Raw genomic sequence first — 26,044 nt, 5'->3', positions numbered from 1 at the left:
TTTTTTCTGCTTTAGTTTTAACTTTTATTTATCTTCAACGATTTTTTTTTCCTGTCTAACTGAATGGATTATTTACATGTATGTTATTTATGATAAGCCGTTATGATATGTATGTTATGATAAGCCGAAGTTTGTTGAGTCGAAACATTCGATAAGCCGAATTTTATTTTACGACCGCCTTCAGAATTTCCTTGCTAAATTTTATTTGTTTTCTAACCTATGAAAAGTCTTTAATTTTTTTACTTCAATTCTGAATACGTTAATTAAAAATCCATTTTTTTGTCAAGTTTATATATTATATCTATATAATATCTTTGGTACATTATTCTATAACTTTTTTGCTTATATTATAAATTTATTGAGTTTCTGTAATAGTATTTTATGTTATTCTATCGTTTCGTTTTCGTTTTCGACAACCTAGATTTTCCAGATATCGAATTCCGTGCAACTTTGACCTGTTGAAGTTTCACTGTCGAGTAACCGGGGCAGTTATCTATAAAATCACTGGATCCTAAAATCAGCCGCTTTTGAAAATTAAATCTGAAACAACAGAACAATTGCAATATCAAAGCATGCTATTGCAGTTTTGTAAAATCAATACTTTTAGAGAGCATACGTTAAAAAGTGACGATAATATTGATAAAAATTGTTGTAATAAGTAAAAAATTGCAACAGACATAATACATTTTAAACTTATGTCACACCAAGAAGTGGATGAATCGGTCTCGGAAAATGAGGAAATCTAAGTGCCAAATTTACCCTCTTTAATAAATGTTAGAATAGCGTTTGATGTTATAATGCCTTTTAGTGCAAAGAGAAGAATGTAATGTTCTAAATTACAAAACATTCTATAAACTTTCATATGATATTGAACCTTTAGACTCAAAATCTATTTATCTAACCATAATAAGCCAATATTTTAAGACCCTTGTGCAAATAAAAAAACTACTTCATATTTAGATTAAATGTAACTATTTAGAAACACCTAAAAAAAGTTATTCATTTTTTTTCTTAGAGTGTTAGAGTACTTCAATTTCAAAACTTTTTTTTTTTTTTTGAAATTGTAGGTATGCCGGTTTATAAAATCAGCCGCTTTGTAAAATCAAATGTCCTCAGTACGGATGTGATTTTAAGAATTTTATTATGTTTTTCCACAGTCGACTGTTTGGTCGTAGCCTACTAGGACGCATGCTAGCAGATCCCTGTAGGCTACGGCTTGGCACGCTTGCTTGTAATAAGTCATTTTTATCAAGACTTTAATAGCTGCTGCCATCTGTTGTCTTTATTTTGAAATCAACTTTAAGCGCTTTCCCAAAAATAATACAATATTTTTTTTTTATCTTTGGGAGAAAAAAATAATACTTAAATATTGAAATATGTGAAGAAACGGTAGCAAATTGAAGTTTAGAAAGTAATATTACCTTTAAAAGAACCTCAGGTAACTGCAAGCATAAGTAGCTTAAAATCACCGGAAGAATTTTACCATTCGTATTGAAATGACACAAAACCATAGCGAGTCAACCAGTGCAAAAAGAAAACAAAATCCATCCAAAAAATTTTCAAAAAAAAAGTCTTAGCGTAGAAAAAATTTCCTAAAAATGCAGAAATTCTATAAATCAGGGGCATTTAGTAACATTTAAATATCAATAACATTTAAATATTTTATTCTCAAAACAATTTTTTTTTTCGATTATTTTAACCCAATGGTGTTGTTTCCTTCAGTCAAAAGTACTACTTTTAGTCACTGAAATTGATAAAATGAGCAAAAAATAATAATAATAACATGGAGCAAGAATATTTTTTTCACAGTAGTTATTTTGTATTTCATTTTTTTATTTTCGATTTTGGAAAAAAAGCGTGGTCTTTAAAACGTCACAAGTGATGTACTTTGCCGCGCTACTCCATTGACACGCTAAATGTTTACGCATTTTTAAAAGAAAGGTCGACATTTCACAGTAATATTAATAGCAATTATAATGATAATTTTGAATAAGGGCGTTTCTGAAGCAAACATGAAATTCGTTAGTGTTATTGCCTTATAATATTTTTTATCTTCATCTAACGCCAAAACATTCAACTGATGGCATCAGTGAATAGTATTTCATCACTTGTGATGTCATGAGCAGAAGCGTAAAAATTAAATTGAATCTACATAATAATAATTTTAAAAAAAGAAATTTTGTCAAATTATTTTAAAAATGGTTAAAACCTATGTTTTGATGCATACTCTCTCCGAAAAAAATACTTTTAAAATTTCGGAAGAAACAACTCCACTTGAGTTTGATGATAAAATTTGGAAATAAATTTCAATTGCAGTTAGTTTTTTTATTTATTTTTTTTCTTTGCAAAAAAATTAACAACGGCTTGAAAAAATAAACTTAATTTTTAACTTACAAACATAGTCAGTCTGTTTAATCCTTCCAAGAGCATTTGTTGTGTTTAACATGCATTTTTATGCTTTTAAGAACTGTTTCTAGGCCCTTAAATTTTTGGGAGCGGGGTAATTTTCAATTTTCAGAGTAAAACTCTGTATTTTACCGAAAGATAAAATATAAACATATAACTACCTGATTCTGCATCTAATAAGAAGAGATGTATCTTCTTTATAACAAAACAATTTTCAAAATTCGTTTTGCATTGCCGTCTCAAAAAACATTTGCCGAATCTTCAGACAAAATGAGCCAAATGCCGAATAAGCTTTTTGGAAGGTCAAACAGGCATCACGTGGCCTCCCATCAAGGCACGCATGGATCTTTCAAAATATCGCTATTTTCTTTTGATTGTTATTTTAATATTGCTATAGTTATTTTAATAGTGAATGTTAAATTTTATTTTAGATACCGTATCTGTATCACGCAACCAATAAGGTAAAATTATTTCCGAAGACATGTTTCAAAAAACAGCATATGCTTACAAATGCGGAAAAGAACCTAAACTCCAAGAAACAATTTTGTACTTTGCAGGCCCGTCAGGAGGGGGGCATCTGCTCCCCCTCCCCAGCTTTGAGAAATAAATATGTACATCGTTGTTTTTTAGGGTTCTTTGGAATAATTTACATTCGGTATACACCGTCCCCCCCCCCTTCACCTGGAAAAAAATCGAAATGACGGGCCTGGTACTTTCTCAATACTAGCATGAAGCCGAACAATAAACAGCGCCGGTTTTAAATTAAAATTTTCATCGCTTGCAATTCTGTTAACTGGTAGGAACGCTCAAACCATTTCGTTCCGTTCTTAACATTTTAACAGTCTAGCAGTTTGTAACAGACACAGAAGAGGCCTGATTTATTACTACTATTTTGTTTATTCATTTATTTCATAGTCATTATAATTTCTAAAAGCGTGATTTATCCAAATTTTCACATCAAATAATAATTTTTTAGAACAATATTTTCATTTTAAACGAAATTAACACATAAATCGGCATTTCATATAAAACCGCAAGAAGGCTTTGAGGTTAGCAAATCCCAATAAATTTCTTCTTTGAGCTGAGGGAATTTATATTGAATTGTGTTAGCGTCTGTAAGCAATATGCTATATTTAGCTACTGACAAGTGACTAAAATTAAAAAAATAAAAAAAAACCGACTGAGTAGCAAATGTAGAATCAAGAAGGAAAATTAAAAATCCTTTTGAAAGCCTTATACTATTATAAATCAATTGCAAGTATTTCATTTGTTAAGAAATAAAAACTTTCAACATATTTTTTTTAATTATTACGTTTTATTTCCTTGTCGGTCAACAATGAATTCTTTTACCAATCGCGAGAACAAAGGCTTAACAGTATTTAAAATCTGCTTAAAAAAGTTATAATTCAAATTATATGCGTTGAAGTTTCAAACACATTCCATCAGATGCAAAAAAACTCTTTATTTCGGTACTAAATTTTTAAATTTTTAAATATGTTTACACTGCAAAAATCGCGAAAAACTTTTTAGGGGTTTTTAATTAATATCTTCGTTGATTACTGTCATTGCAACCTAGCTAAGAACACTCTCGATCAACTCTCCTTTCGAACAAATTTTGTTTTTTCCAAAATCGGTACACCCGTTTAGTGTTAGAGTGCCTCAGACAGATACACACACACACACACACACACACACACACACACACACACACACACACACACATACAAAAACACATCAAACTTATAACCCCCTTCCTTTTTGTGTCGGGGTTAAAAAGTAAGTTATCCTTTATACTTTAAGCTCTAATAAATTTATTTTTACACACCTGAATTAGAAAATACGCATTTTCCCGCTTCTCAAAATATGGATACAATGTTACTTCTATCCCTCCAGGAACTTCAAACTGCAATAAGACTGGCAAATTTCACTTACAATATATTAAATTTGATTTCAAACTAAATACCTAAATGCTCAACATAGTTGTTTGAATGTATCATGGTAATTAATTACATCTTAGACGTTCTAAAATCGATTTTAGATTCCCTCTTGTCGAAATTAGTAATCCACAAGGGTATAGCATCGCTATATTTGAGAGGTATTTAATAGGTTCAGATGGTTATCATTTAATATGATGGAATACAGATATGCAAAACACTCATCTTCGTAAACATATGAAGCCTCATTTGGTTATCTGTAGAATTTCAAGATATTATCCATTAAATTGTCAAAATTAATTTCAATCGAAAACGGGCACAGTTTACGATGAGCAAACGAGTTTAAAGCAGTGTGTTACCTAGTTTAATAGTATTGCATATGCTACTTGTATCGAAAAGGAAGTTTTCTATTAGTGGGTTACGCAAATAATCCTTACTAATATTATGAATGCAAACGTAATTTTGTGTGTCTGTAACATTTTCACGCCTTAACTACTCAACCGATTATCGAGAAATTTTGCATACACATAGTCAGAGGTGCAGAATTTAAAATAGGGTACCTTTTATCCATAAGAATCAAACTACTTTTCAAATTTCTATTTTCGGTTTGTTTTCGGCTTTAAATGGCTCTTGCAACCCGAAATGACTATCGTATCGTCTCAATTTTAGTTTCATTGGAAAGCCCGCGAGAAATACCCTTTTACAGGATTTTCTTCCTGCGGATTTGCAAACTGCAAGCGTCTGAATTAACCAGTAAAATAATTATAACAATGGTAAGTGAGTAAAAATCAGTTTCTATTTAGATATTTATCGTCTGCGCGAGGTCGGTTTTAAGTAACATGAAGGAATCAGTGAGAAAAAGTGAAAAAGTGTCTGTTGCAATTTTTTGCTTGATTATGAACAAATAAAATTCTTGCTTTTGGTTTGAAGTTTTTATTGTGATGAGGTAACTTACAATTTTTCCCTTTGATTATTTTTTTTGCTAATCCTCTTGTGGAAAGCCGAAAGGTTGATTAAACTTTTTTGAGTTACAATACTGTTTTTTTTACCACTTAAAAATTATGTAATTCTCAAATTTTACCTCTTTCCGTTTTATTTTAGTTGAAATTCACTTGAAAGGAAAGCTTTAGAATCATCATCACGCGAATCGTTTCAGCTAAAATTATACCTTTGATCTTCACGAAATGTTTCATCCAGTGGTCGGAAAAGCTACTTTTTTTTTTTTTTTTTTTTTTTTTTGTAGTAAACTACAACTATAACTACTTTATTACAAATGTACTAATAACTAAATGTAGTAATCAAACAAACTAATTGCGTTAAACAGATAGACCGTATGACGTCGATATAATATGTCTGAGGTCAGCTCGTATTTTTCAGAGTCTTACGAATATGATTGGTGCACGTTTTACTCGAGTAACACTTGCATCCAGTCAGCTTCGATTTAAAATCTCGTTTCTTTCTTCTTCTTCTTTTTTTTAAAACTTTCTTTATAAGTATTTTCCAGCTATCGCTACAAAGTACTTTTTTGTGTGTAGAACTACACGCTACTCCACTTTTTTTTTTTTTTTTCAAATTAGTAATATACACTACAAACTACTAAAAATTGTAGCTACTGCAGTAGCGTCGCTTCTTCCAACCACTGGTTTCATCATTGTTCTGAAATTCGTTCTCCCATTTTTTCTCTATGAATTATAATTTAGTTTACTATTTTAAAAACAATAAAAGTAAAAAAACGCTGATTTACTAAAACAAAACGGTTTTTAATTTAAAAAAAAAACCTTATTTGTTGCAAATGTTAAAACCATTTGCTGTGTATTGATTCGGAAAAAATTTTTGAAAAAAAAAAAAGTTAAGACCATTTGTATGGAAGTTTGGAAAATTCAAATTTCGTCCTTGTAAATTTACTGTAAACTTAATAGTATTATAGGTTAAAAAAAACTTGATGAAATGTTTCTGCCCAATGTACTAATACATCAGTGCAAAGAAAAAGTCCATTTTTCTTTTAAAACATCATTACTTTTCTGCCGTAAGTAACTGTAACTGCAAATTTTTCATTTTTCATTTGGGGGGGGGGGACTGTCGCATGACCATCACTGATCTTTTTGAAAAAAATGCAGTACTTACAACTAAGGGACATATGAAATATCCCAAAAGGATTTTGCAAGAAAAAAAAAATTCTGCAGTTATAACCTACTCAAATTCTGCACAAAACCCGCCATTTTGGGAAAAAACAGCAAAACACTCCATTTGAAGACAGTACCGAAAACTATTTAACCTATTTGAATAGTTACTTTTTCTAAAAATAAGTAAGGACCCACATATCCTCTATATATCGTTTTAAAAATTTAGTTAGGTTTTTGATAAAGAAAAAAAGTTATTTTTATGGCGAAAAAATTGCATTTTTGCCGATTTTATGATTTTTTTTATCCATGAAAAAACGTTCGAAATATTTCCTTTCGAAAGCGATAATAATACTTAGAACAAAAACTTTCGAAAGAAATGATTGTTAATCTCTGGACTTTCCACATATCGAAATCAAGTGCTGTGTTATTTATTGACTAGAAAGTCGCCCGTCAAGGTATGACGGGTGAAAATTGCTTCTCTTCTACATTTGAACGAAGCCATTGCCTGTTTGGTGCTAATTTGACCGTTGAAATTGTAACCCTTACTCCAGTGGATGAACCCTTAATTCCAGTAGGCAGCGTTCATAGTTGACGGCTTTTTCGTTTCTTCATCCTCCTAAACCTACAGTCCTATCAGTAAAACAGTTAAAATACCGGATCGAGTTCAGCCTTGTCACAATAAAGACTTTCCCTGAATGTTAAATAATACCAAAACACATTATCAAATTATCATGCCGTGGCGCGAGTTTCATTGTTGAAACACGCGAGTTACTCCATCATTGGCTATTATGTATTTGAAAATACTAAAACTCCTCCAAAAGCCTCAGATTAACTTTTTGGTCTCCGGCGTAGTTCAGAAGTCTTTAATGGTAAAACCAAAGAATGAACCGATAATTATTCGTAGCATTAGTAAAGACTAGGTGTTTTTAATTAAATAGGCTTTTAATTTTCAGAGAAAATAAAACCGCAGAAACACTATTGCGAACTCCCTTCATGTTTTGTTTTTTCAATCCAAATGTCACCCTAAAAGTAATTTGCAGTAGAAAGCAGAAACGTATTCCCTGAAGTAATGTTTCACTGCTTCATTTTAAAAATCTGAAAATGTTTTGTATTAAAAATGGCTGGTATAAATTGCAATATAAAATCTTCATTTAGTTAGAAAGGAGTTAAAGATATTTCTCATTCTTTGCAGTAAAATTCTTCTATTCAAGCGAATGTTTATACATGGCATCTGAAAAAAATTTCAAATTTAGAATTGACACGTTCATTAACTGCTAGAATTAATTATCTCTCCATAAAAAGAAACTATATATGCAGCTGCTTTTACGTTAACGTTTAAAATGATTTTATCGCTATTCAGAATAGCTTTAGACTTTGGATAAAACACTATCTTTAACACTTAACTGATTTTTTATATTTTTGTTTTCATTGTAACACTATTAATGTTTTTTCTTTTATTAGCTGCATATTTTTTTTTTCTTTTTATTTACGAAGTTTTATAATGTCATCTACATTAAAGTGTTCGCTGAAAACACATTTCAACCAATTTCTTTACTGCTCCGTTTTTATTATCCATTTTATAACTTTCATGATAATTTCTTTTCTTTATTCCCTTCATAATTATCAAAAAATAAAAAGCCAGAACTAAAAGGACCTGGGCAATATTTTTTTTATTTAAAATTTTACTTCTCTAAAATTGTTTCTTACAATTGTGTTAAGAATCAAAGCTTTAATTTAATTGATTTTATTTTAAAGTTGGGAAAAGGAAAGTAGATTTGCAAATATTTTTTGAGATGAACAAAATTGTGTTATGCAACTGGGAAGTAGTAACCAATCAAATTTCGGTTTTTCCATGGTTGAAAATAGTTAATAAGCGTCATACTAAAATCGAAACAGCACTAATGTTTTCGAAAATTAGAAGGATATTTTTAATACACAGTAGACACTAACGAATATTCAAACATTATCGAGTTCCCTATGCTACTATCATTGGGTATCTCTTATTTTTACTTAGTAAATTATACTTCAAGTATTTATTGTTTCATCCTGTTCGTATTCCAGGCTCGGCGTAAGTCCCGCACAAGTATACATATCCTGAAAATAAATTTGTGTGGCACGCAGCAGCGTAAACATTGTATGATGACCATTAAGAAGCACAGCATGATTTTTCGCTTTTTTATGTTCACCACGGGTTTTTTTTGCAGAGTTACAAAAAAAAACTGCTACTTGACCATTAGATGTACTTTATTTGAAGAAACGAGATTCAATCGCTCAGCTTCTTTTTCCTTTTCATTAGTGTCCTTTACAGGGTACGGTAGATAAGTAATGAGACTGGCTGCCGCGCGGCGCCCCAGTCGCTCGCAGTGGGGGTCTCCACCGGCTGACACGATGGTGGAGGGATCTGAGCTTGAGGATCGAGCTTCGCGTAAACGTTGTTTGCGTGCTTGTGGCACTTGGGAAAACGCAGGAAGATGGATCGCTCGATAGAACAGTGGTATGCAATCAAATTTTGCTTTCGCTTGGGAAAAACAAGGTCTCTGTGAATAAATTTACGGTCCACGAATTTGTTACGCAAGATTTAATGATGAGGAAAGTTTGCGCAGAACTGCTTCCCGAGTTCTCACCGCCGAACAAAAGCAACGACCAGTAGACGTTAGCCTGACATGAGTCCTCCTAACTTCTTTCTATTCCTGAAGGTAAAAAGAAGTCTGAAGGGTCATCGTTTCGACGATATTCCGGACATCCAACGTGCTGTCACGAAGGCACTGACTGAAATAACTCCAGCGGACTACAGTGGGGCCTCTGAAGCAACGATGTGTCAATGCTCAAGGCGACTACTTTGAAGAATATTAACGTTTTGTACGAGTCGGATCAATACATTTGTTTTTCTAGACTGAGTCTCATTACTTATATACCGCACGCTGTATGCTTATTTTTCACCAATTAGGTGGGCCTATTATCGTTACGTGGCCCACTATTGTTGAACATTGTGCACTTATCTTTTAATGACTCATCTTAAATCACATTGCTATTAATATTTCAAAGCCCGTACGTATTTCATATTCTTTCACTCGTTGCTGTTACTTAAAAGTAACTACATCAAGCGTTAAGAAAATAAAAACTAATCAATAATAACACAAAACAATGATTTCTAAAACCAAAATAATTTTTCATTAAAGAAGGTTTTTATTTATATATAGACGACACGGGTCTTACGCAGACGCGTAAAGCAGGTTCACAAACGAGCCCTTTTGCGCATTCTGTGGTAATAACTTCTCCAAGCATCTCCCCTTCTGGTATGCATGGTTCGTTTTCACCTGCAACAAATCATGAGAAAAAAAAGCTTAGCTTGAGACATTTTGCTTACATTCTATACGAGATTTTCTATTTTCGTACTTCTTATTCCATTTCAAAGGTATTTTTGAATAAGAATGAATTGAATCTGAACTCGAAACTCTAGTCTAGAACGTATTATAAATGTGATATTACGAACGACTATTCAACCTCATGCATGTCCAAATAAAAAACGTCCCTAAAACATGAGGTTAACTTCATTGAAAGTACTATTTCCGTTACGTACATTTCGAATACAGCATCACTTGTGCAAATTTTCATAGGATTAAGAGAGATGATTATATTTGCTCCCAACTACTCTGCTTTGAAAAAAAAATCCGAACAAAGGAATGATATAGCAAATAGGAAACTTTTTTTAAAGCTTTCCTTAGTTTTGGAAACTGACAGTGCGAGATTTTTTTAAGTATTTGATTCATTCATTCGAAAAAAACTTAGGGGGGAAAAAGGAACTGAATTGTATTAAAGTACGAATTATAATAGAAAATTCTGAAACTGAAAATAAGACAGAAATAATGCGCAATGAATTTCTCCTAAAGCACCTGCTATGTACCGCCCTTATTTTTTAAATAAGTCTAATATAAATAAGTTTGGTTCATTTATTTTAAAATTATTTTTATTTGATGACCAACGTCAGATGGTGGTAGAGAAACATTTATTGTCGCCCCAGAAAGCATTCTTTTTGCTGCATTTTTTTCTTTTTTTTTTTTTTTCTTTTAAACTTTTCAATTCAGAAAATCACAAAAACTTAAAGGGTAAACATTTTTTAATGGGTAAATGGGAAAAAAAGCTATGTGAATAGTTACGCTTAGGGATTGCAATACCAGACCAAAAATTCAGTACCGGTACTCGGCATTTTTAAAACGTGATACTGGAATACCGGTATTAATACCGGTATTTGAAATTTCTCAAAAATTGCTTGAAAACATATTGTTTCGTTGCCACATTTCATAATTTTGTTCAAAAATTGTATTATTATGAAAACGTGTTGTGAACAAATATGAAATGAAGGAACAAGTGTCATAATAAAAAAATCAGTACTAGTAAAATACATAATGTATCTAATTGGATTGTCTCTAAGCCTGGAACTCATTTTAGTGCTCAACTTTCGTACAGTTGAAACTACTCTTTCTGAATTCACGCAGGTCGGTGGTACTGTTATCGTTGCGTGATACACCTCCTCTAACTTTAATTGCCTAAAAGTATTTTATCTTCAAAACAAAATCGGTCTGTTAGAGGTCATTTTTGGATGAACCGTTTTGTGTGTGTGCGTGTGTTTCTTTCGTATTGTGTGATTTTCTATCATTTTTTTTTAATTTAAGCTAGTTGAAATTTCTTTCCTGAGAGAAGATACTTTTCCAATATTAACATCGTTTTCTTTTGATCAGGAGGGGTTTTGTGTTTACTTTAAATTAGTCCTTCGGTTTAAAATTTATGATAAACATGAATAAATTTGATCTTGTTGGTTATCTTATTCGTTTTAGCTTTCTTTTCAAAATTCTTTGCAATTATAATTATGTAAATATCTGAAAATATCTTTGAATTCGTGGAACATATTTATGCTTTTCCTCTATGCAAATTTTCAAGGCAATATATTAATTTCTAAATATTATCTTGCCAAGTATGAAGCCAAATAGCGAGACGGCACAACAAACCAATATTGGTGCCAACAAATTGCCATTTGTAATGCTAACAAGTAACAGTTTTTGCCCAAATTTAGTACAGTTGAGACAAATATTTAAGAAAAAGATCATAAAGCATTCCTGCAACTGATGGTTTGAATTGTTCATCGGACAAAGGAGGGGGAGGGGGCATTCAAAATTACACTTGATATTAACTTCCCAAAAAGGAAAATGAGCCATCAGGGAAATGGAAAAAATAAATACATTGTGAGCAAAATACTCTTGTTTGATGATATTCTATTAGTTCATGATTTGAAGCTAAATTTTTACGTCACTAGATTGACTTCGGTTCTGTATCATGGGAAAATTAATGTACATTTAAAATATAAGTAGATATTTAATAAGTTAAATTGAAAATTCTTGAATTAAAACTATTTATTATTTTCAGCTAATACCGAAAAAACCGGTATTTTCCTCAGCAAATACCGGTATTACGAAATTGCAAAATTGCTCGAAATACCGGTATTCGGTATACCGGTATACCGGTATTGCATTCCCTTGTTACGCTGTTAGACGATATATTACTTAATTGCTATACAAAATGTATAATAATTTAGATGTTAAAAATAGAAATATGGACATATCTAACAAACATATCTTCCTCCAATGCCAGTAGGGCAAACAGAGGGTGGACCACGGGTTCCGCGACGACACCCCCCCCCCTTAAGAAATATTCAATGTTTTCAAAGATATCCTTTATTAAGCAAGAAAAAAAGAACGTGTCTTGAAAAAAAAAACATTCATAGGAAAAAATAAATAAGGTTCGAGGGCAAAATCTATATTTCTTTTTAAAATAATATTTAAATTCAAGTATCCTCTCCCTCCCCATTTTCTGCCATTTCCCCCCCCCCCTTTTCGTTCCCAAGTCCGTCTGAAAACAAAAGTTTTCAAAATGCTACTCCTCCGATGTCCCCTCTTCCCTTTACAGTTATTACAGCGCGTCTTAGACATTTTTCACAGGTCTTCAATTTTGCAATTGTATTCCTCGCGTTATAACAACGTCAAAATTCGTCTAAAATTGCATTTTTGAAGCTCCAATTTTGAAAAACTTTGGGCCCCTTAACGAAACCAAGTATATTCTACGATAGAGATTTTATGACTGTATGACTTGACTAAACCTTTTCGAGGAAGAGTCCAAGAGCTCCCTCCCACCAATATCGTCAAAAATTGTAAAATATTGGGCTTTTAAAACTAAAATTTGAGAAAAAAAGGGGGGGCAGGAGAGTTTCTGAACCAACCCTTAGCATCAATGAATAGCATGTTAAAACTTCTTCTTTTTTGCGGGGGGGAGGAGGGACTTGACTTTCGAAAAATTTCAATGAGGGACAGTCCCTAAAACCCCATCCCTTACCTTAACGTCAATAAATATGGCCCAAAACCGCGTTTTTAAAACGGTAATTTCTAAAAATTTCGGACGAGAGTCCAAACATCACCAAAATTTTTCTAAAACTACGGGTTTAAAACTGTAATTAAAACTCTTTCCCCTATCACATGGAAAACACATTTTGAACTGCTCCCAAGTTAAAACTTTCTGCGGTTGTCCCACTGTCGTCTGCCATCTTCTGTTTCATCCTTTGACAGTTAGGTTTTTGTGTAATTAAACACTACACAAAAAAACGTCTTTCGTGTCAATAAGTCACGTCATGAACGTTAAGAACGTCTTTCGTGTTCTTGAGTATGTCAATAATCTAAAATAAATATCATTCCTCTAAAAGTATTTGCACGCTTTGGAAAAAAAAACAAACAAGTAACATGGCTGGTTTAATTTGTATAAGTTTTAATTTTTGAAAAATATGGTTCTTAAACTACACATCTTTGACAAAAAAAAGATGTACAACAAAAGAAGAAAATGAAAGAAAAAAAATTTCTTTTCCTCTTACCTTAGAAACAAAAACAGTGAGCAAATTGAATTAAAGTAAAGACCTAGACGTAAAGGTAAATACATCAGAACCTCGATTAACCGACGTGATAGCGACTGAATCGCCTTCGGTAATTCAAAAATCCCGAATAAAATAGAAAAATTGATGTCAAGAGACCGCAAGAACTAAACTCAGACACCTAACACGTTCAAACTTGCAAAATATCTCAATTTAACGGCATTTAAAAAAAGCAGGAATTTTTTAGTTTTCCATAAGTTTACTAATGGGTCTGAGGAAAAAATGCACAGAAATGTACAGATACTCGTAATTCAGCAGCTGCGATAGTAATGGCTCCCTCCGCTGACCATGAAGTGATATAGTTCACTAGGATGTACAGTATAACTTCGATTTAACGAAACATGATTTAACGATTTCCTCAATTTAATGATACATTTCACTGGTCCGGATTTAACTGCATTGAGTAAATATGTTCTTCGATTTAACGATATCCTTGATTTAACGATAACCTTTTACAGTCCCTTGACAATCGTTAAATCGAAGTTCTGCTGTATTTTTTTTTTTTTTTTTTTTTTGCCCCAATCGAGATATAAACTGACACCTATAGAAAAAAGTAGTCCCCAGCGAGGAGTCTGAGTTTTGGATGAAATAAAGGCACTTCGCTTTAGAAACCAGATTAGTTTACACATGTAGTCCTTTTTTCAGATAATTTTTGTAAATTGTGAAGTAATTTCAATTTTACAAGCGACATAGTGCGGAGTTTTGGTTAAACAAGGTTCTGGTAAAGCAATTTTCGGATTTTCTGGGTTCTACTGTAGGTTATAAGATTTAGTACCTAAAAGCTTGACGCATATATCACAGCATTGGCAGAAGCTTCCGTTTTCTCTAATCCGTTGGCCATTACTTTCCAAGCAATCTGTCAATTCTTCGCATTCTACTTTATCGCAGTAGTCTGGAGGACAAACTATAGCGTTGGCCACGGAGAAAGCAATCAGCAAGACGGCAAACACTCTAAAAAGCATTTTTCCTGCAAAGTTTTGAAAACCTTTAATCACGTTAACAACATAGCTAATTTACGAAAGTTGAATACATCGATACAAGAAGGGGGCAAATAAACCTTTTGCTGGTTTACATTGAAAAATATTCATAGAAATATTATTTTTCTTTCTGTATAAGAACCAAACGTGTCCACCCAATATTCCGTAGGATACCACAGGAAATTAGCTATGACAGGTTAGCTTGGTAAAGTTCTTTAATTACACAATACTGTTATTCAGAAACTTTTGCAAGTTGTGGCACATTTTGAACAATTAAAATTTTCTCACTGGCACCTTAATCACTTATTTCTATTTATATCTTTTTCTTTACATCTCTATTTATATTTATGAATATGTTTATTTATTTATTAATGCGTACGTAGAGATAGAAAGTCAAACATCATGTTTTGATACAGCGTGTCCCCGTTTTACCTGCAAGACCTTGATTTTCGTAACCTTAATTACCAGATTCACAACACCAATCGAAAAAACGGTCAAAATAATGTGCAGATGTAAATATTGAAAATTTGAAGTAAAAAAGAAAATTAGTGAAATTCACCGAAAAATGAAACAACGTTTTGTGACTTACACCACTCTACACTTGCATACAATAACATTTTTGAGACGAAATAAAGCGGCTGACAAAAGATTAAAAATAAAGACTGATTTTTCAAACTGTACGAGCTTTTGTGATACCTTGAATACTTTGCGGTATCCCTCGCCAATCCCTACGACATCTTAGCGAGCCGCGGAACCGTCTTAGGAAACCAGTGACTCAATGTATTATTTTGAAACTGAAATGCTTCTTATAAAAAGAGTTACATTGTTTTCTTATTAGAGAGAAACATTATCTGGATTATTATTAAAAATCAACGAGATAGCTCCAATAAATAACAATTAATTACACATAACTATTTTTTTACTTAAAAATGTCATTGAAATTGACACAATGAGACAAATTCTTCAAAAATATTGCGCACAAAAACAAGTCTTCAAACATGAATTTTTCAAACTTTTTTTTTTTTTTTGTAATTCCTAAAAGTTTTCAAATTGTGACCGAGGTTATTGTTAGAAACCTTTTTTTTTTCTTTTTTTTTTCCTGACACTCACTCATGTTCAATTTTAAAATAATTTTTGTTAAAAATTGTCGGAGAAATATAGAGATTGGTTGATTGATTACACTCTGTCTAATCAGATACAATTTAATTATTGTCAAGAGCAGTAAATATGAATCGCATAGTAACCGCAATTGAAAGTTTATACTGTATTTTTTTTAAATCAGAAATGAACTATAAGACACTTTAGTGCAATAATGTAGAGAAAAATGTGTACCTGTGTGTGCTGATATTTCCGGAAGATGAGGATTGAATCAAAATTACCAAGTTTCATATTATCTTCATCTGTCTCTTATTTTATGCACGGATATCTGCAGTTTAAGATAAGAAGAAAAAATTCCAAGGTTAGGCATTCAAAATATTTATCTTTTGGGAAATTTCAAATTTTTATCACAATGAAGCATATGCTTGCAATGTGGGAAACTTTGATGTTAAAATATTCATTTAATCATGTTTTATCTGGGTTAACCGGTATTATTCGGAAAAGAAGAATTAAAGATTTTGTCCAAGTTTAGTAAAAATAATTAGATATCTATCTATATAGGTGTTAGTGATGTCATTAATCTTAAATATTTATATTACAAAAATTACTTAATGCAAAAACTTATGGGAAAGAATAAACCTTTATTTTACTTAAACATCTACTTCTTAACTCAAACTTCAAATTTATTTCCTCATTCATGCATTCTTATTTATTTTTGCAGCTTGCGTCTCTAAGTATAACAACAGATAATCAATATCATCCTTATTATATCCACATAAAATATACAATAAAATTTTTGAAAACGACTATTTATTTTCAAGTACAAAAATTATTATTAGAATGAAGTCTGTATCGTTTGGAAATTAATTTTTCTTGAATCAAAAATATGTGGATCATTTCCAAATGTTAAACTTCCAATTTAATACATACTGTTTAATTTACTTGTTTTCAAAGAGATCAAATTGAAAACTTGTTTTAGCTTTTATTTATTACTTGTTAAAATGTTTTAAGATCATAACGCGTCAACAATTGCAGTTTGGATTCAATTGTAATTTGAAGAAAATTTAAGCAAATAATTATAAAAAAATACAAAAATGTGTAAACAATCGAAAACGATCTTATGATCAGGTTATTCCAATGTTTTAACATTATTATTCTTATTTTGAACATGCAATGTATACAGAGCACTGAGGAAGAGCGCAAAAAACGACGAAAGAGACAGAGTAAAAGTCATTTTTGTGGACGCCCGTGCATATTCAAATGTAATTCAAATAGGACACAAAATGCTTGAAAAGTGTGCATGTTCCTTTTTAAAATGAAATATCTCTCGATATTCTATTGTATTATTTCCATAAGGCATTATGAATGCTTTCCGATAAATTCATATGCATACATTGCAATTTCGTTTTTTTTTTTTTTTTAGAAACTAATTTGGATCAAGCGGAAAATTTATTTTCATATTTGCCGTTCATGGGTCATGCCTGTAGCAGACTGTTTATGCGTTACAAGTAATCTTTAAAAGATTTCAAGAAGCGAAAAGATTAAAACTGTTAACCTACCTCTTGCAAACGATCACCAATAAATTTAGGGCGCCAAGGAGCAAGAGGTTTGCTTGCTTGCCACGTGACCCATGTGCAAGGCAGTTTCCTAACGATTTCAAAGTGGAATGTGGTCTCTATCCATTTTCCCTTTGAGGTCTGTACCGAAATGGTGTAGGTTTTTTTTTTTTTTTCTTCAAGAAAACTCGTTATTCTTTCCATTGATTTTTTAAGAGTAAAAATTAGAATGTTAATTAATTAATTAAACTTATTTAGATCCTATTTACGTTATTTATTCCAAATTCTTAAATGTAAAGAAAATAATCAGGTGTGTAAGATAAGCTAAAAAATTTTACACCATTATAAGTTCTCGCTACAACTTAGCTCTTCAAATTTGATCAGCGATATTGTGTACGTGTTGGAACGTGTCAAATATCTGGAAGACTTAAAGAACAACTCAGGCTTGACGAGCAAACACAACGCAGAATCTCTAAATTTAATAAGAACTTTCTTTAGGAGTCCAAACCAAGTGTAAAAGAGAAAAAATCTTATGTGAATTGGAGTGACACTTAAGTTACTTCTCTCTGCAAATATCATACGCGATCACATTTCATGAAATCTCTAGAATTCCTGTCAAGGTATGCTTTTTAGGTAAATAGTAACAATAAAAGGATTATTTCCTTACAAAGTTAACAAAATTTTCAGAAAAGAACGGCTATGCTACATAACTTAAATTATCTCTATTGTGTTTCAATAAATGATAATATTTGAGTTTTTCTTCCAGAAGTTGCTTACAGAGCTTTAAAAAGGGAAACGTTTGACCCTGTGCATCATATTTTGTCTGTTCAGTTCCTACAGTGCTGGTAAAAAACATTGCATCACCCTCGCATTTTCACAACAATGGGATTATGTGAGAAATTTTGATCGACCGATTAACGATGAATGTATGTGAAATTCTGCGAAACTTATGAAATAAACACTTAACAGCAGGAAGCCGATAATTGTTTACGTAGATCGGGGTTGTTTCCGGGCCAAGGCAAACTGCTGACCCCATGCTCATTTTTCCATTTCTGAACCTGAGGGTGAAGTTTGAGGAGAAAAAATCACTTTACCCCATGTCAATTTGAGTCTAATGGCAGGATAAAGGTTTTTAAATTGTTACTTCCAGTTTTGCCCTATGGCACGGATCAGGATGATCCTGGAAAATGACAATTGGAACTGAAGTAAAGTGATCCCGGATAGTAAGAAGCAATTTCTCTTCCAAAATGCCAATATACACCTGAGCGTTTACTGTTCCTTGCAAAAAGTGAAGTCCACTAACTCCTTGATCAGAAATACATCCCCAAATTATCTGGGATACGGGATGCTTGACTGTGTGGAATGCAGTCTGGATGATATTTCTCTCCTTTGCGGCGCAAGTGATGCAATTTTTTTTTCTTTTACCACCAGTGTACGTCTACGTTGCCATCGCGGTTTTTTTGATGATTGCCATTGATGTGGGTGAGTGAAATTGTTCAAAAACAAGCTGTATCTCCTTGCTCTACTCGGAATTTTGATGCACTGTGAGGCAATGCAGAGAGACATAATACAGAACAGGAACTAATATTAAATTTAAAAGAATTGAAAATAATGACCTTTATATTGAAACCCTTATATTAAGTGTCGAACAAAATAAATCTTCTTTTCCAGAGCATATTAAAAATGCCTTTAAAACATTTCCATATATAGTGAGAAAACATGGAAAATGAAAAATAATCACCAAAAATACTGTTTTTGTGTAATTTTAATTAACTTTTCTCTCAGAAAAACTGTTGTTTTGAAAGTTTTATGCAATCGTCATTCAGGTTTGAAGTATAACATTTGTGCAGAAAAAAGTTTTAATGAAACAACTCAAACTTTTTAATTGTAATAAATATTCATAAATAATTATACTCGTGACTTTTTTGTTACTTTGCTCTTCGAAAAGTAAAATAGTTACTGTAATTAAAATGTTATTTTAGCATTAACCATTTAATAATGAATGGACTTTTTATTAAAATGATTGTACTTAACTGTAAATATAATCAATTAAATTGATTTATAGAAAAGTTTGGTAGTGGACGAAACTTAAACTCTAAGTCAGCGCGCGTTTCGCAGGTATGTTACCGGCAAAGCTATTTCTAAAGCATAGCCTAGCTTGACTAAACTTGATTATATATAATCTGAGTTCAAAATAATAAAATTCTTTTCTAAGAATTAATTGCCATTTAAATGGTAAAAACAATTCTGAAACGTTCCTAAAAAGTAATTTGCAGCTAATATACCCAATTTATGCAAAATTATGTGCAATTTATGCCAACATATGAACAAAATTCAGTAACCTTCCTGAAATTATCCTAGAATATTTCTGAAGAATTCAAAAATCTCTCCGGTTAAAGCCAGTCATGTCTATGGAACCGTAAGAGAATTTAAGCAGATTTAAAATAATATATTGGCACCTTCCTGATTTACCAAAAAAGACTCCAAAGGCATTATTGCAACCATGGCTAAAGCTAAGACGGAATTGCAAGGAAGGAAAAAGCATCTCCCTTGCCTGAAATTCTCCAGAGACTTAATAGCTCTCATTGAGAGCTTAATCTGGATGGACCGTAAAAAAATTGAAGCCACTTAATAAATACGCCGAGTTAATCTTTAAACTGGCAGCTAGAATTATTTTTCGCAGCAATGAGAAGTCTGCATTCTTGAAACTTGTAGCAATTTAGGAAAGTTTTTGACAATGGTACTTGATTTTCGCAGGAGATTGATGAAAACCCGTTAAATCCCGAAACGTTCCACCGAAATAATCAGTGACGTTCCGGATATTTTTCGCAGTTTAAGAGTATTACTTTGAGAATTAAACACCCTAAAAAGTACTACTATTAGTCTCGTCGCCAAATGATTTTCCAGATCGTGCTTCCACCTTGTGGTTTGTGCTGTGAAACTTTGAAACTTACTCCTAGAAAAAATGTAATTCTAATGAATCTGTCAAACATATAACTTTTAAATGATAAGTTATTAGTTATGCACTAAATGACTAACTAAAAAAATAATCCACAAATATAGTACTTTTTATAAACCAATTAGCAAAACTTATAGTTTTAAAAGTTTTGCTAATTGGTTGTTTTCTTTTTCTTGCTTTTGCCGCGAATCCTGATGCATCAGCAAGTAACTATTTTTTCATTTTTACGCATTTTGCAGTTGAAACTAAATTAAAAATATATGAACATATTCTACAATTCGGTAAAAGTTTTACAACATCTTGACTCTATTTTACAAATGGTGTTTGTACTTAAAGCGCAATTATTTTTGAGATCTAATGTGAAAGCCATTCAGACTAAAGTTAATCCTCATTTTGAAATGAAAGTGATATTACTTTCAAAACATTAGTGATTTTATAATACAGGGCTGAAATTTACAAATCTGTAAAGCATTAGTTAGCTTATAATACATTGTCAGCTCAAAATGCAATAACAGTAGGATATCTTTCTGTTATTCCTGGGATTACATGTCTTTCTGCTGTTCCGAGGCAGAGATATCGTTTAGTAATTTTCTAAAAAGAAAATGCTTTTTTTTTCAGTCGGAACATAAATAAAAGGTTTTTTAATAATTCTCACAGCTGATCTTGAAGACAAAATCTTTGACAATGGGAGGACAAGAACAGGTTTTCGACTGTTTTCTCCCATATAAGTTACTAAACTAGAACATCGAACTATGGGGTTCTTATAAAACATAATTACGCACCTGTAATTGCTTATGCAACACCCATATTAACTCTAATTTAGCAAAGGTTTAAAACTTTGAGAATTTTTAGACCTTCCTTTTTATCAAACGGTTTTTATGCCTTAAATACAGTTTGATGTATCCTAGGGCAGAAACTGCGTTCGAACTAAATTGAGGTCAAAAAAGTTACAAGACATAGAATGAAAACCGTAAGAAAAAGGAGCAGTGGACTACAGGAAAATGAAATCGCGAAGCAAGTGAAAAATTTCCACGAGTGTTACATTTGCTCAAAAAGCTTCCTTTTTAAATTTTATAGATTGAGTACAGCCGTGCGGGTATAGCTAGTTTATAATTATTAAAGGAAGTTATTGGTAATCGTAAGCTAGTGTACGTTTTAAGAGTTTAAATAGCAAATAAATATTTATCATGTTCGGCTGCATTCGTACAGGACAATTCGATAAGTAATGGAATGACATGTTCATGAAGAAATGAAATTTGCGTGATTACTCTGAAGTCACACGTGACTATCAGAACATGCATTTTTTTTTTTCGAATATCATTTTGAACAAAAGTTAATACGATAAAATGCTTTGTAAATGTCAGCATATAATTACCGATTGCAAAGGGAATTTTTCAACTGCCAAGGTGGACAATTATGACGGCGGTGATAGACCTTTCCCCACATATGAGTTACGAGACATTTGATAGAGCACCTAGCCCCATAAATGAACAACGGGACATCTGATAGAGTACTTGAAAACAGAGTTGATCCTTTGGAAATCGAGTATCTGACCACACAGATAATCTATGAGACATATCTGATAGCGTACCTGCCCTAAAGTTTGTCCATGTCTACCGGGCCCTGATCTGATATAGTATCTGACCCCACATATGAACCACGGGACACCTGATGGAGTAACTAATCCTACCGACAGTCAATGGGACATCTGATAAGAGTCCTTCATCCCACAGATGAACTATTTGACATATGTTGGAGTACCTGACAACACATAATCTATGGGGCATCTGATAGAGTACCGGTCCTGCATATGAATTAAGGGTTAACTGATTGAGTATTTGGCCCCACAGATGATTCACGGGTTATCATCAGATAGAGTACCTGGCCCCACAGATGGGGAATTGCAAATGGGCTTAAAATTGCAGTTCAATTAACATTTCTATGCATGAAACTCTCCAGCTGGACACCGCAACCATGCGAATGGCTGTCCATCGGAGATGAATGTGAAAGCTTTTACGTTTGTACCATAATTCGACAAAAAGTTTCAAATCATGAAGTCAAAGTTTTCAAAATGATTTAAAAATCCTTCAATTAACAGAATCAAAAGCATACTTTTATGAAACACGTAGCAGATTAAAAATTCTGCATCGAAAAATGTTTCTTCATAGAAATTCTGCTTCTTAAAGTGGGATTGTTGTAAGATTTAAAATTGCTCCACAGTGCCGAACATTAGAGTAACGACACCAGTAACAGACAAGAGTCCAGTAACAGACAGTCGTAAGTTTGAATTTAAATAATAGGAAATTTAGGCGGGTAAAACTGATGTTGCTGCAACCCATGAATACGGTGCAACCATCTTATTTTATCAAAGGGAATTTCACGAGCCAATTTGTATTTACAAGGCAATAGTAGAAGGTTATGAACAGCCACTACTAGGTCTGCCGATGTTTCATGTTCATTTGAATTTAATAGGGTTTTAGATCTAAAAATAAAGAAATTTTTCACTTTTTGTAGGAAAAAGGGAAATTCTATCCATTACTCATCCTTTCTTCATCCTATCTGTTACTGGTATCATCAGAATTATCGAAGTCTGTTACTTGGTTCAGACCTTTTTTCAAAATTGAGCAATTAGAAATAGAAAATTACTAATTCAGAGGATCCAGAAGCAGCCAAACGTTAGATGAGATGTAGTTGCATGAGGGAAAAATAGTTTTAATTGTCTAAATACATTAAAAGAATCAGAAAATTGAGTTAATCTCAGAGCGATGTCTTAAGCATGTCAGTTACTGGTGCCGTTACCCTAATCTTTTGTTGTTTTTTTTTTTTTTTTTTTTTTCAAAACTGTGGGGAAAGTAATCATGTTAAAAATTGAAATATGGAATTAAGTTTTCTTAACGAAGATCATTTATACAAAAATGTTTTGTTTGAATATGATTTTTTCCATCAAAAAGTTTGGAGAGAAAACAGACCGTTTGTTACGTTTCAGATTAGATGTGGGCAATGCCATTTTAACGAAGTCGCTCAGATAAAAAAAAAAAAAGTTGCAGATGATATATCTCTCTGCAAGAATTACTCACGTACATCTTAAATTTTTCTATCCGTCATTAATATTTTTTAAGGAAAACCAACGACAATTGGCTTACAGTAAGAAAATATGCCGGTAAAAGGTTAATTAAAATGTATTTTATTTAGGTTTAGATTTATATAGCAATTATAGTTTATTTTCTTGTTATAGTTATTTCTCGACGACCGAGTGTTAAAATATCTGTTTTCCATTCCAAAAGTCGCAGTTTGATCAAGTAAATTTTATTTAAAAAAATAAATAAATAAAATGTGCGTGACGTCAGAAAATAAACAAAATTGTTCTTTAGAAAATGCACCGAATTCCGTCCTCTAAAGCATTTTCGACGCCACAAAAATGGTAAGGCAAATAAAGAAGAAAATATGAGCTAACGTCAAATACTCTAAATCGAAATATTGTATCTCTAAGTGTAGTTTGGTCAAAGGTGAAAATAAAACAAAAAAGATTTTGAATTTCAAAAAAAAAGAAGTAGATATCAAAAGATAAATAAGAATTAATTAAAATATAAAATGAGAGAGAAAAAGAAAGAGAGAGAACGATATAATTTAAATGGCATTCTTTGAAAGAATGGTCGTGCATCTTTTAGCAGATCGTACTGCGCCGTTAATTTTAAGGAGCCGTTCATTTAGACCCGTTTGTGTATGAACAACTAATTCCTATTCCAAAGGCCAACTTCTACATTTATTTTTGACATTTTCAGATTTTAGAATTATTTTACAAAATACTAATCCTTTACTCATGTTTTCATTACATTTTACCTTGAATTTTACTGATTTTTTACCGACTTTTACTGGAAAATTATATGAAACGTACGAATATTGCATACAACTTTCATTTATCAAATACATACCGCAAAATCATTGGGTTTTATGACTATCAGAAACATAAGGTTTTAATTTTTTTCTAGGCTTTGATAACACCCTCAGTGTTGCCAGATGGTCAAATCCATACTTCCCCAATTCCCTTTCAACTTCTCCCCAAAAAGCCATGTTTTCTATCAAAATTCCCCAAATCCAAAAATTATTTTTCCACTAATATTTTCATAAAATGAATCGACTTCCTCTGATATTTTTGTCTCTTGAAAAAAAAATTTTCCCCCGAATATCCAAATTTTCTTATAAAATTCCCCAACTTTTTTTTTCTTCCTATTTTCACTTTTTTTTTTTTTTTTTTGTCTTCTTTATCTTTTTTTATCTTTACTAATAATAAAACTGAAGATCTCTCTGTCCGGAACTCTCTCTCTCTGTCAGAATCTCTGACGCGTATAGCACCTAGACCGTTCGACCGATTTTCATGAAATTTGGCAAAGAATTAGTTTGTAGCACGAGGGTGTTCACCTTTAAGCGATTTTTCGAAAATTCGATTTGTTCTTTTTCTATTCCAATTTTAAGAACATTTTCCAGAACAAAATTATCATAAGATGGACGACTAAATTACCAAGTTATCATAATGCGGAACCGTAACGTGGGCAAACCAACTGGCGAAAAATTCATCATGCATTATTTGTAAATATACAGGGGAACCAAAATATCTTTTAATTATCTACTACAGGCAAAGCCGTGCGGGTTCCACTGGTCATAAATACAAGCGCCTGACCGAGAGATAAGAAACAAAAAATTTTTTCTACTCGCATTTACTACTCTGCTTTTGTATGTACATTTAAACTATGATTTTTGTATATATTTATCTAAGAACATTCTTCATCACACTTATTTTTTCCTGTTTCACGTATCAACTAGTTACTCACACAGAACTATTAATGCGAATTCCGTAGCATAATATTCCAGATAATGCGAAATGCGAATTCCATAAAGTTGAGCAAAGCTAAACCAACGCTTTTTGATACAAACAATGTAACTACCAGATGTCAAAATGCGAATTTAAATACGAAAAAAATATTTTTTCCGAGGTTTTTTTTTATCCCCAGGTTTTCCCCAAGGAAAAAAAAACCCCAAAGAATTCCCCTCAAAACCCTTTTCCCCAAAATTTCCCCAGAGAGCACCAGATTTCCCAAAAATGGAGAAATTTCCCCCAATCTGGCAACACTGATACATCCCTTTGTGTAGTGTTTAGCGATACAGTAATTTTTAAATATTTGTATTTTATGTGTGAATTGTAAGAAATAAATGAGAGTTTCATCTTTTTTATTCAAAGCACACTTGTAACTTAAGCACTAAAAATATTTATTGCCTTAAAAATAAGAGAAGATGCAATATAATTCGTTTATCATTATTTTTACTTCCTTTTACAAAAAAGGAAGTATTGTATTCGCGAAAAAATTTTCACTCAAAAATCGGGCTTAATTTCTATTTTGCTCACCCCCGAATGAATGTTGGGATTATTTTTTCGACTCGACCACACGTGGATATATGCCTAGGAACGTACAGATACCCGAAATATTACAACGAGTTTTCTCGTGACGTATGTATGTGCGTATGTATTTCGTATAACTCAAAAACGGTATGTCCTAGAAAGTTTAAATTTGGTACGTGGACTCCTAGTGAGGTCTAATTGTGCACCTTCCTTTTGGTTACATTCGGATGTTCCTAAGGGTGTCTTTTGCCCCTTTTTGGAGGGAAATCATTGTTAATTTCGATGTAAACTCAAGTGGTGTTATAATTTGGCGGACACTTGGCTGTATATCGCCAGTCTTTTGGTCGCCAAGTTTTGTCGCCAACTTGGTGACAAATTTGGCGGACTTTTTTTTTTTAAATCTGGTTTTGATCTGGCCACTGCTGGTGATATTTAGAGAATAAACTATTGAATTACATTAAAATTGCCAATAATGGGAAAATGACATTAAATTGGAGTAAAAGGAAGTCATGTGATGCACACATCAGTTCGTTTACATGAAGCTTCGAAATGATCAGTTTAAATATCATTATGTATTATTATTATATATTTTATTAACTATTTTAAATTTAAATATTAATATAATT

General features: G+C 32.1%; 1 protein-coding gene across 2 annotated transcripts in view; it reads left to right on the top strand.

The window, feature by feature from the left end:
• The window catches only part of LOC129234164 (G-protein coupled receptor dmsr-1-like), a 276,073-nt gene that overhangs the window by 249,775 nt on the left and 254 nt on the right, over positions 1–26,044 (top strand). The window lies entirely within an intron of this gene.

The sequence above is a fragment of the Uloborus diversus genome, chromosome 1, assembly GCF_026930045.1.
Source record: "Uloborus diversus isolate 005 chromosome 1, Udiv.v.3.1, whole genome shotgun sequence".
Classification (NCBI taxonomy): domain Eukaryota; kingdom Metazoa; phylum Arthropoda; class Arachnida; order Araneae; family Uloboridae; genus Uloborus; species Uloborus diversus.
The sequence above is the reverse complement of the archived record's forward strand: the minus strand, read 5'-3'. Positions and strand labels throughout refer to the sequence as shown.